We start from the raw sequence: 12176 nt of genomic DNA on the forward strand, positions 1-12176 counted from the left end.
GTTGTGGGAACTGATTAGATGCTGGGGTACAAAGATCAGGCTAAGTGGAAGGATGGGGAAGGGCACTAGAATGCTTGTTTTATCTCTTGACACTTACAAGGTTAGCAGTCTTAACTTGTAAGTAATCTAATCATGACAGCTTTATGATAGGGATATGATAGGATTATCTTATTATTAAAATGTTTTTATAGCCTGTAATTCTGATGATTATATTTAGAGATGAGGGTCCTGCACATTTCTAACCCTGTAATCTTATGCAAATCTTATGATCACCGTAAGATTTAATGGATGGAGGCAGAGATGAGAGGAAAGAAAGAGACCAAGTTATGGAGCCAAGAAAGCCTTTATTGGGATCTGCGATTCCCGGGCGAGGTTCCATGACTCCGGGAGTGGGGAGTCAGGGAAGTCGTGTCTGGTACAGGAGAGGCGAGGTATTTTATGGGAGAAAGACTTCTGGTCCGGTCCTGGGAGGGCAGACCACCAAATAAGGTTTAGGGACGTGGCAGGATGGGATAGGTTGCCTCCCCTGTCAGGGTGATGGGAAGCTGTGGCTTCATGATTGGCTGTTTTCAAACTGGCACAGAACATTCTAGGTCTGCAGGTGAGGGGTGGGGGTCGTTGGTGCATGGTGTTTTTCCAACCCACAGCAAAATGGCCACTCGGTCGCCATCTTAAGGTAACTCTTAAAATCACTAAAGAATAGCCTTACCTTGTGTTTTGTTCTTTTGTCAACTCTGACTTGGACCCAGCCATTTGACCTCTGGCATTTTCTGTTTGTTACCTTGTCAATTTATATGCTTAGAGGTTAGCAGCTTCTCTCTAGCATACAGCTTTGAGCTGAGGTAAATTGTTCGGATCCACCAATGAAATTGCTACCTAAAGATTTCTAAGTCAAGGGAAAACATGTCAAAACAAAACAAACACCACAAAGCAAACCTGCTAAACTGTATAACTAAAAACAGAGAGAAAAAAAGTCTTCTCTGTTTCCTCTTAAAAGCCTAATCCTATTATATAGCTTTTGAGACAGGACCCCTGAGAAATTCTTGAAGCACTTAATACCATTTTAGTGTGAATGCTTAAAATAGACAAGTCTATTAAAAGTCAAATAGGGAACATTTTCCTTAAAATTCAATTGCCAGACCCCAATTTCAGATTTCATGATAACCCCAGGAATACTCTGGCATTAATTACTCACACAGGGCAGTGGGTGAGTGGTATCCACTGGGTTCAAACCTTTGAGCTGCAGAGTCCAGTCTGTTATCCAGTGATAACAGACAGAGCCTTTCAAAGAACACACTGACCCCTAGCCCATGGATATCTTGTGGCCTGACTCATTCCTCACAGATTCATGTTGCTGGAGTCATTATGAGTGACATATCACAGTCCAGGTCAAGAGGCTTTTGTCAAATAACTCTTGGAAATGACTTAGAATGTCTAATACTCCCAGCTCACATATAAAGAGTTCATTTAGTATGATTATGTCAGAGCTTTTAGCTCCCTTTCCTCAGTTGGTGATGACCATTATGTTTAACCTTAATAAGTATTTTAAATAACAAGGGGACTCTCATGTTCTTGTAAAAGATCTTGCAGAGTTTCTCTCTCTTCTACTTTTGTCCTTTTGCAGCACATCATGGATTATAACCTGGATTTCTTTTGTCAAATGTTGCCATTGCTCAAGCAATGCCCTTCAGCTCTGAAGGGGTGAGCGAGCCCCAGTGGGAAGCCACAGAGATGAAAGTCACAGGAGCTTGAAGCATGCACTTGAGGAGTCGGGTTCAGGAGGCTTTCCCCATTTGGGCTGTATATGAATGTCAAGAATGTTACCTCCATATATGATGAAAAGGGGAATGAAGGTAGAGAACTGAGTCAGTCTTGAGACTGGAGTAGCTCTCTACAGGCAGGCAAGGACTCTTTGACCAAAGGGAAAAGAGAGACAAGAAAAATCATCAAACAACAGCATCTCTAGCTCCTTTCTAATAAATGGATCCAACTTCTTCTTTGTTCACTCAGCCCTCAGAAAGCAGCTCACATTTATGTGATGTTCCAGAATGAAACGGAGCAGTGGTCCATCAAATCCCTTTCAAGGAAGCTTGCGAAAGCTACTTGGGGGGTAGATCACAAATGAAGCATTGTATTTTCTGCTCATTTCCTTTACTATATAAATACAGCACACTCGGGAAAAGGTGCCCGTAAACCAGAGGAAGCTATGTGCACATGGACTGACAGAGCCATCATGAAGTTTGGAGGGGAAACCCAAGGCCAGACACCAAAGCAGTGGTCATTCGGTTGTGACAAGTACATGGTGTGAATAAAAATGTAGGGAGACTTGATGGAGCAAAGACCACTTGAAAAAAAAAAAAAAAGGATTCTAGATCTCTTCCTCAGTCCATCCTGTCATTTCTGTTCATCCACCTTGAGGTACAGATTCCACGGCAACACTCCCTTAATGAATTCCCATAGTCCTTCGCACTGTGACTCATACAAAGTAGATACTCAAGTACTCTTAGGTTCAATTAATAACGATTTATTAATAATTTAAATATATTGTGATGTAATGTCTAAATATAGTGTATCATTGAATTAGTCCAAGCCTGTATAATGCTGAATTTAGGATGCTACAGATCCACTTTGACTATTTCAAGTCATAGACCCTCTCTATAAGGATATTGAATATTATCTAATGTCTCACCAAAGTATACATTTTGTTTCTCACCTCACTGTCAAATGTTTGACTAGTGTCAAGGAAAAACAGAAACACATGGACAACTCAAACCTCCACTGACACCCTCTTCCCCCAAAGTAAGAAATTTGCATTTCTTGTACATTTTCTGTTGCTCAGCACCCTGTTAAATTTTTCTTCAGAATTTGGAAATGTAGCCAAATAACTATTGCAAACAGCCAAATTTCTAAGATCTACCAAAGGAAAATACTTTCATTTTTACAAGCTTATTATAGGGAAAAAAAAGGCTCTTAAAATCTTAAAATCATGCATTGCTTCCTGCTTTGCAGAAAACTAAAGAGCAGTTCTTCATCCACATGAAAAATAAATTTTGGGATAGAGGTAAGATAAGATCTTATTTATAGACACATAAACGAAATAATAAATGTGACTTTTTGAATAATTTTCTTTTTGCTCTATGAAATTACCAAATAAATATATTTTATGTTAATATTTGAAAAAAATCAAGATACTACTCCCCTCCACTCCTTGAACATCTTTGAGTTAGTGATACTACCCAGTATCCCCTTAAATCATGCTCTGTGAGCTATAAATGAGGAAGATATAAAATTGAGTAGTTCCTACATGTCTGAATAAGTGCTTTACATGATTTGATATTTTAATTCTTATGAAAACCTTCAGAAATGAGTTACTATTCCTGTCATCCACATGTTACCTACAAGTAAAGAGAACCATCAGCAGTTTTGGTAGATTGTTATGGGTTACAAAGCTAATAAGTGAGGGAGCTAGGAAGTAGATCTGAATAGTTATAATCCAGGCTCTAGACTCTGTGCTTTATTAATTACTTAGTCAGCTACTTGTTTGACCTTAAGGAATCAGTCCTGGTTGGCTAAATATATCTAACAGAAAAGGACACCACATGTGCTGCTTTGAATAAAGGGAGAGAAATATTAATTTGCTTTGGACATCTTGACTTCAGGATTTCAATGTGCATCAACTTAGTTTTGACAATTTAACAAATACAAATACATGAGGTCAGTTTACTCTGAATTTCCAATAAACAGTGAGTAAATTCTTTAGCATATTGCCCTATGCAATATTTGTTACATTCTTATATATTTAAAAATTATTAACTGGGCATCCTATAGTTTGTCTGGCAACTCAACATCAAAATTAATATATCTGACAAATAATTGGATATGAGCTCCAATGGCCTTGGAAGAATTAGGACTGCAAGTATATAGCTGGAAGTCACCAAGGGTCACTAAGTTTTAAACATGTTATAGGGCTCTCGTGCTATAGAAAGTTAATAGGTGCAAGCCATAAATAGATGAAATCATGAATCAAAACATATAACCAAAGAAAGGAAGCAGTTAGAGAAACACTGATGTCTTGGAAAACGTTTTTAAGGGTGAGGCATGGTCACAGAATCAGAAGAAGAAGGAAAGATACAAGGCTCAAGGCATAACCAGAGTTCATGCTACATAAAATCTAGAGCGCATATTGGTAAAAGCCAAATGCTTTGTAATATTAATGAAGATGAAGTCCAAGAAGTCATTACACTTGGAGTTTATGTACTATGGTAAACTGTTGCCTGAAGACAGTAACTTATTGTACATCTATAACCAAAATATTTCAAAAATACTGAGCACTTTTTTTTCTGTCCATAAATAAAGCAACCATGGGATCCTGTATCTGATTGTATAGGTGGAGAACCTACAGAAAGTCAAGGACACAGATCAAGTGATTTAAAAATAATTACCCTAGAAGCAAATAATTGAGATTTGTTTCCTTTGTTTGACATTAATGCAGAAAGACAGACATTAATTATAAGCACTAAAAGTTAAAGAAGCAGACTGTGCAGAAACCTAAATATTATTGGTAATCGTGTTCTGCTTCTGCATTGCAAATTACCACAAAAGAAGAAGCTTTAAACAATTCCCATTTATTGCCTCATAATTCTTGTAGGTAATAAGTATGGTTCAACTGATCTCTCTGCTCAGGGTCTCACATTGAAGGAGTCCACCACTAGACTCTTTTCTGGAAGATCTGAGGACAATTCCAACGCTGAGCTCATTCAGGTTATTGGCATACTTTGGACTCTTGAGCTTATAGGACTGGAACCCTGTTTACCTGACTGTTGACTAGAAACTGTTCTCATCTCTTGCAGGCCATGGGCTATTCCTTGCCAAGGGTCTTTTCAGAAAGTTGTGGCTGACAATGTTGAATTGTCAATCGAATTTACTTCATGCACCAACTCCCTTTGACTTCTGCTTCCAACTGTAGGAAACTCTCTTTAAGATCAACTGTCTTGGACTTAAGTCTGCGAAGTCCCTTCACAGCAGTGCCTAAATCAATGTTGGATTGACTAGACAATGGGATCTAAGGGGATTGAAGAGATCTATAGAATTTGCCTGTCACATTATCTATCCAGTTTCAATTATCTAGAATTAAATGACACCTTACAACTGAAAATGAAAGACTGTCAAGCACTGTGTGAAATACCCAAAAAACTTTACTTTGTGTAATTTTTACAGTATCTCTAAGAGGTGTTAATCCCTATTATCAGCTAAAGAAGTCTGGCTCTGGACGATTACGTAACTTACTCAGGTCACTCTGACCACCCAAATTTTTGACAGTTCCATAATATGACACACTTAAAAACATGACATTAGTTTTCAATCCACTTTCAAGTTCTAATTCTGAAACCATGAGTAATAATGACATGGGAGGTAGTCACACTCAATTTCATGATCCTTTACTTTTTACACAGTGGTAACACCAGATAATAATAATAATAATAATACCGGGCACCTATTATAATAATTGTAACTTTAACTTCTCCATTCCTAAGTAGAACATTAATTCCACGAAGGCAGGGGCTTTTCTGATAAAACACAGCAGGTTAGACTCAACTGGAAGCCTCAAGGTAGATTTAGTATGTTGGGAAAGAGGAAAGGATTTACCTTTTCTTCAGAAAATTCATGGTGCTATCATGAAAGATTTAAAAAAGGAAACAACAGAAACTGTATATTAATGGACTATATATATTAAGTAAGTTAATTCCAATACTCTTGTGTCCTGAGAATTTCATTTTAAATACAATAGTGGCTGACATGGCTCACCAAGTAATATCAAGTTACACCATACCCGAGACATTCTCCAATCCCAAAGAATAGAACAAGATTGCATAAGTAGCTACTTACATATAATCTATGATATAAATTAGAGAAGGCAGGGAATTGTTGAAAAACCAATCATTACTGTTCTATGTTATAAATAAAAATAATACAGTTTAGAACTTTAAGGATAGATTGTCATGTAAGTTCAGATTTTCATAAGTATTTTAATGTGCAGATGGCTTTCCCATTTTAGTAAAACCCGTGAAACTCTAAACTATAAGATAGATCAACTAGTTGTTAAACTATTGCAAAATCATTATTTGCCTCAAGAATAAACTCCAAAAAATAAAAGATGCAATAAAAAAATCCAACCTCCATGGTATGATAAGAAAGGTAAAATAATAATCATTGTTATCACAAATGTAATAGCTGACCATTATAGATTATGTATGATTTATGCAGACATAAGACTAGAAATGTGTGTGTGGGCATGTGAATCATACAAACCTCATATCCACCACTTGAGGTGGATTAGCATTCCCATTCTATTAGCATTCCGATTTTACAGCCGAAGGAACTGAAGCTAAGAATATTTAAATAACTGGCTCACATTACACAGCTAGTAAACAATGGAATTAATTTTAAAGCCACGTGGAATTTCTGCTAAGAAAGTGCTTTGGGCACCTGGGTGGCTCAGTCAGTTGAGTGTCCCACTTCAGCTCAGGTCATGATGTTACAGTTCCTGAGTTCCAGCCCTACATTGAGCTAGCTGCAAGGAGCCAGCTTGGGATCATCTGTCCCCCTCCCGCTGGCCCCTCCCCCTCTTGCACTTTCTCTCTTGAGAAAAAAAAGATGTTTCCTATACTAGTCTTTGCATAGCAGATGGTGCCTTTTCACAATTATTGTTCTTAGCAGTATTTATAGCTCAGAAGGAAAGTTTGAAGTACATACATATATATGTATTCACATTATTCAGGCATGGGTGTATTTCTGCATTTCTCTTTTGTTTACAATGCTTATAAGGCATTCTGTACTTATTTTAAAGTATTGAAAGTAGGTCTGCTTTACAATAATTAGTCTACTAGTAGCATAATAAGCATGTTGTTCAGTGAATCGTGAACATAATGTGTAAGCAGTTTTTAATATTTTTCCTAGACTGTTATATGTAACATAATCATAGAATGCTCACTATTTACAAGGCTGGATATGCTGATTCACCATTTAATTTACTCAGCAAGCATGTATTGAGCACTTTCAGTGACACAGGCCCTGTACGGGTCCTCTAACCTCAGTGTAACTAAGTGTCTAGTAAGAGGTCAGAAAGATGTATAAATTACTCTGCATACTTGGCAAAAATTAGATCCCTGAAGAAGCAGCACTGAGCTCCGATTGTATTTATTGTGAATGTCATATGATGTCTCTGGTAGGTCCTGAAGAATGTCAACAGTTGATGAAGAACATTCCAGATTTGGGGAAAATCCGTGCAAAAGCACAGAAGTGAGTTAAAAACAAGTTGTTCATGAAATAATACATAGTTTAGTTTCTTTTTTCTAATATATGAAAGTCTGAGATGATAAAGCTATAAGAATCAGATGAACCAAAATTGGGGAGAGCCTCAAATATCAGAGTTTGTCCAACATTTATGTATATTCTTCTACTGTCTGATGAGGATATAATAAACTTCTTTCCAGTGGGAAAGTTAGGTAATCAGGTAAATGTTTCACAAAGTTGAGTCCAGATAGTAGGTGAAAAACAGACTGAAGAGAAATTGAATGTAAGAAGATTAGGCAGCAGGTATTAAAAAGTATCTTTTAGGGACACCTGGGTGGCTCAGTTGGTGAAGTGTTCACTTCTTGGTTTCAGCACAGGCCATGAACTCATGGCTCATGGGACAGAGCTCTATGTCCAGCTTTGCACTGACAGTTCAGAGTTTGCTCAGGATGTCTCTCTTCTCTCTCTCTGTCCCTCCCCCATTCATGTGCCTGCATGCTCTCTTTCTCTTAAAATAAATAAATAAATAAACTTAAAAAATTAAAAGTTATCTTTTATCATTCATGTGATCTATATATCTATTTAATTTCCCATTTGTAGATGAATACACAGAGGATTAAAGAGTTTGAATGCATACATATCTTAAAAACCAAGTCTAGTACAGGTAAGCAATAGGGTGTGCCAAATATTTAACCAAAATGCATTCCTGGGGACATTGTTTCAATTGAGAACTTAAAAAATTATTCTTTGGTGATAATTGAACATGGCCATCATTGATTAGTGTGGCAAAACAACTTAGTTCTCTCATAAAAACTACTATCCCACCAGAATATGCTGTGGAAGAAAGACTGTTGTAATACCTTCGGTGTATGTATTAAGTAAAAGGAAAGGAAGAAGTGTGTTACCTAAAATTAACTTCTAAATTTTTTCATAGGTCATTTGATCATTTTAATTTCGAGTTTCTGACACCAACAGCAATTTCCTAAAGATCATTCATGTGTCACTGTACTACTTAGTTGAGAAAGTAGAAGCATATAACACTTCAGTGGACAGTGGCAAAGAGAAATTGACCTATGAAATCTTATATTAGAGCTATTGCACTCCGTCAAAAATAGCTTAGGCTAAGTAATTCTTAAATGCATCAAAACTTGTTGGCCATTTCCCTTTATATTGCAAAATCCCTCAGCCTACTTGAGTTGCATTCGAGTGGAGTCAACGGAAAACGAAGTTTTCAACCCAAGAGTCGTTGAAATCAGATAAATGCATCTTCTGGTCCATCTTACCTGCTTACTACATCATCACTCACCAGACTTATGCACACCACAGTCATAAGAGTGATTTTGTGACTTTAGCACATGGAGGCATATTCTAAAACTTCAGGGTTCACTTCACCATTTCTTATTATGAACATGTGCCAATATCCCCAAGCCAGAAAATATTTCTTCACTAAAATGGAGTAAAAGAATTTCTGATTCCAGAAATTGTCTGATAAGGACACTCAGGGATGAGGGATTTAAATACAATCATTTCTATATTTTCAGATAGTAATTCTTATACCTCAACTAAGAGTTCTTGTATTTTTCTTAAGAAATAATGGCCAATTCATTTTATGCATAAGATAACCTGCAAACTTCAGAGAGATGATAAGAATATAGGCTTTAGAGATACTGTATTTACAGGTAAGAGCACTCTAGATTACAAAGTTAAAAGAACATATTTATGGCAACACTATTGCTTAGTATGGGAACCAAGATAAAATTCAGAATCACTTTCTTTTAAATAAATTTTGATTTTCAAGAAGAACTCAATGGGTCAGTGGTTCTCAATGTGTGGTCCCTGGACCAACAGCATCAGTATCACTTGGGAACCCAGAAATGTGATTACTTAGGCTCACTCCCAAAACTCTGAAGATGGTCTGGCAATACGTGATTTAAAATCCCTCTTTCTAAAATGCACATTTAAGGTTTCAGAACTACTGGAATAAGTAAAGTACATGCAGATTCTGTGAAAATATGAAGGAAATCTATAATAATAGCCAAACACAAAATATTGATTTTAATAGAAATATTAGTCTGCCTTCTATCATCCTAATGTAAACTCTCATGGCCTCTCATCTGGACTAGTTTCAAACTCTCTTAGCAGACTTCATCTTTATGCCATCTACACTGTGTATATGTACAGATTTATTTTTTATGCACAAACCTGATGACATCATCATTCCTGCTTAAAATCCTTCCTGCATATCCCAATACTTATTTACCCTGAATAGGCAAATTATTCAGGCCCACATCCAAAACCGTCTTTGGTTTTGGCCTTTTCCATCTCCAGCCACATCTCTTGCAACATTATCATGTAGGTTTATCGACTTTAAGAGAATGATTATAACTCAAGTACATTTTTCTCTTATACAAAGAAGACAATCACTGGAAACAGTAATGGCTATTGAAAAACAAAAGCCCTGGAGACAGTAATGACTAGGAGAGAAAGTGGCAATGAATCTTGAGCTGAGATGGCTGTTCACATCAAGCTGCCTGCTTTTTAGGTGTCAGTGTGCTGATCTTCAATGATACTCATAAACCCGGCTGCCTGATTCTTCTCTTCTCTTACTACTGCATAGAAGCAGTCCACCCAGTTGTGGTTCGGCTTTCTGTGGGCTCATCATGCTTGTTTTAGCTGGAATAATGACAGGAAAAACTAGCTCATATATCCTTGGCCATTTGCTCGAGAAGGCACAGACCAAGTGGTGTTATATGATGAATCAGACCCAGAAAATGATCTCTGGAAAACAATATTTGATCAGATACCTATAAATGCGTGATATGCACAGAGAGTTGGTGTATCTCTGGGTCACAGAAGGCTAGAACAGTTGCAGGGAAAGTTAAATGAAAGGAAAATAGTCAATTATTCATGTTAGCACTGAATGAAAGCAACAGGATTGGAATTAAAGCTTTCCTGTTCATATCATGTGCAGATTGAGCAGTAGCAGGCTGATAATCTTGACCAATGAATCATTTAATTAAGGATATTCATGTATTCATTTTCAACTAAAACTTGTTAAGTATCTCTCAAATGTCAGAGGCAGTGATAGGCATAAGATAGAGAGGTGATTAAGATCTAGTCCTCTCTCTCAAGACACTCAAATTACAGGAAGAAAAAAAAATAGATCACAATTCAATGGGATGTGTGTGAAAGTAGAGAACTGTACAAAATGCTATGAAAGCACAGAGCAGAAAGGAAATTAACTGCATGGAAAGTCAGGATTCCGAGAGATGGTAGCATTACGCTCAGCCCTGTATAGCTTGGAGTTTAATTTTTATTAAATTTTCTTTGAATAGGTGATATATTTTTTAAAAACTTAAAAATATATAAAATAATACACAGTGAAAAACCTTACTTCTCTAATATTTTTTCCACTACACTTCTTCCTTGCTCCCTATGGAGATATATACACACACACATACATATGTATACACACACATACACACACACACACACACACACACATATATATATATATATTCTTCCAGTATTTATGCCAATATAAGCAAACACTATTACTTGTATGTATATTTTATATTTCTCCCTTTTCTCCACAAACAGTAAAATAATATATAAAGTGCTTTATGATGATTTCTTTTAATTAGAAATATATCCTGGAATTTTTGACCTATATTAGTTACCTCATATGGCAAAAGGTAAAATTTTTCCCTCTATTCCTAATTGTCTCAGAGTTCTTATCATGAAAGGGTATTAAATTATGTCAATTTCTCTCCTGCCTCATTTAGCATAATCACGTGGTGTTTTCTTTCATTCTATTATTGTGATGCATTACAATGATTTTCTTATGGTGAAGCATTCCTGTATTCCTAGGATACATCTCACTTGGACAGGGTGAGTAATCTTCCTATATGTTGCTATATTAAATTTGCTAAATTTTGTTGAAAAGTTTTGCATCTGTGTCACAATTTCTATTGAAATGCATTTCTTCCTTGTGATGTCATTTTCTAACTTTGATATCAGGATGTCATTAGTCTGATATAGGAAATGTTCTCTCACCTCAATTATTCTGAAAAGTTTGAAATGGGTGTTGTTAATTCTTCTTTAAATGTTGAGTAGAATTCCCCAGTGAAGTAATATTTTCCAGGTCTTTTCTTTGTTTGGAGATTTTTTTTTTTACTACTTTTTTAAATCTTTACTGCTTATAGATCTGTTTGTGTAGTCTCTGGGTTTTTATCATATTCAGAGTTCTTTAAGCTTCTTGGATTTGGAGATTTATAACTTACATCAAATTTGGGAGGTTTTTATCTGCTATGTCTTTACATATTTTTTTGCCCTATTACTGGGACTCCCACAATACATAGATTGATCCTAGATATCTTCAGTTCTGTTCACCTTTCTTCCTATTCTTGAGACTCAGTAGTATCAACTGACCTATCTTCAGGTTCACTGATACTTCATTCTGCTTCTATAGATCTGCTTTTGGTTCTTTGTACTATACTCTTCATTTCACTTATTGTACCTTATGCTCCAGAATTTCTTTTTGGTTTCTTTTTAAATTTTCTTTTGTTAGTAATCCTGTCTTATATTATTTTATTCATACATGGTTTTCCTGTCTCTGTTTATGTCTTCCTTTAGGTCTTTAAGTAACTTTAAGACAGTTGTTTTATTTATTTATTTATTGTTTATTTATTTATTTTTAGAGAGAGAAGAGAGACCACAAGGGGAGGACAGAGAGAGAAAGAGTGAGAGAGAGAGAATCCCAAGCAGTCTCCATGCTGTCAGCAGAAAGCCTAATGTGGGGCTTAAACTCACAAACCAGGATATCATGGCCTGAGCCAAAATTGGACACCTAACCAACTGAGAAATTCTGATGCCCCAAGACA

The 12176-nt window shown here is 36.3% G+C and overlaps 1 long non-coding RNA gene across 1 annotated transcript in view; it reads left to right on the top strand.

Moving 5' to 3' along the window:
- The first annotated feature begins 634 nt into the window (after window positions 1-634).
- The window catches only part of LOC115305980, a 15311-nt gene continuing 3769 nt past the window's right edge, over window positions 635-12176 (top strand). Inside the window, exons 1-4 of the long non-coding RNA XR_003915119.1 lie at window positions 635-676; window positions 7230-7299; window positions 7894-7957; window positions 11079-11184. This is a non-coding gene — a long non-coding RNA (uncharacterized LOC115305980). The remainder of the gene's footprint in view (window positions 677-7229; window positions 7300-7893; window positions 7958-11078; window positions 11185-12176) is intronic.

The sequence above is a fragment of the Suricata suricatta genome, chromosome 11 (genome assembly GCF_006229205.1).
Source record: "Suricata suricatta isolate VVHF042 chromosome 11, meerkat_22Aug2017_6uvM2_HiC, whole genome shotgun sequence".
Classification (NCBI taxonomy): domain Eukaryota; kingdom Metazoa; phylum Chordata; class Mammalia; order Carnivora; family Herpestidae; genus Suricata; species Suricata suricatta.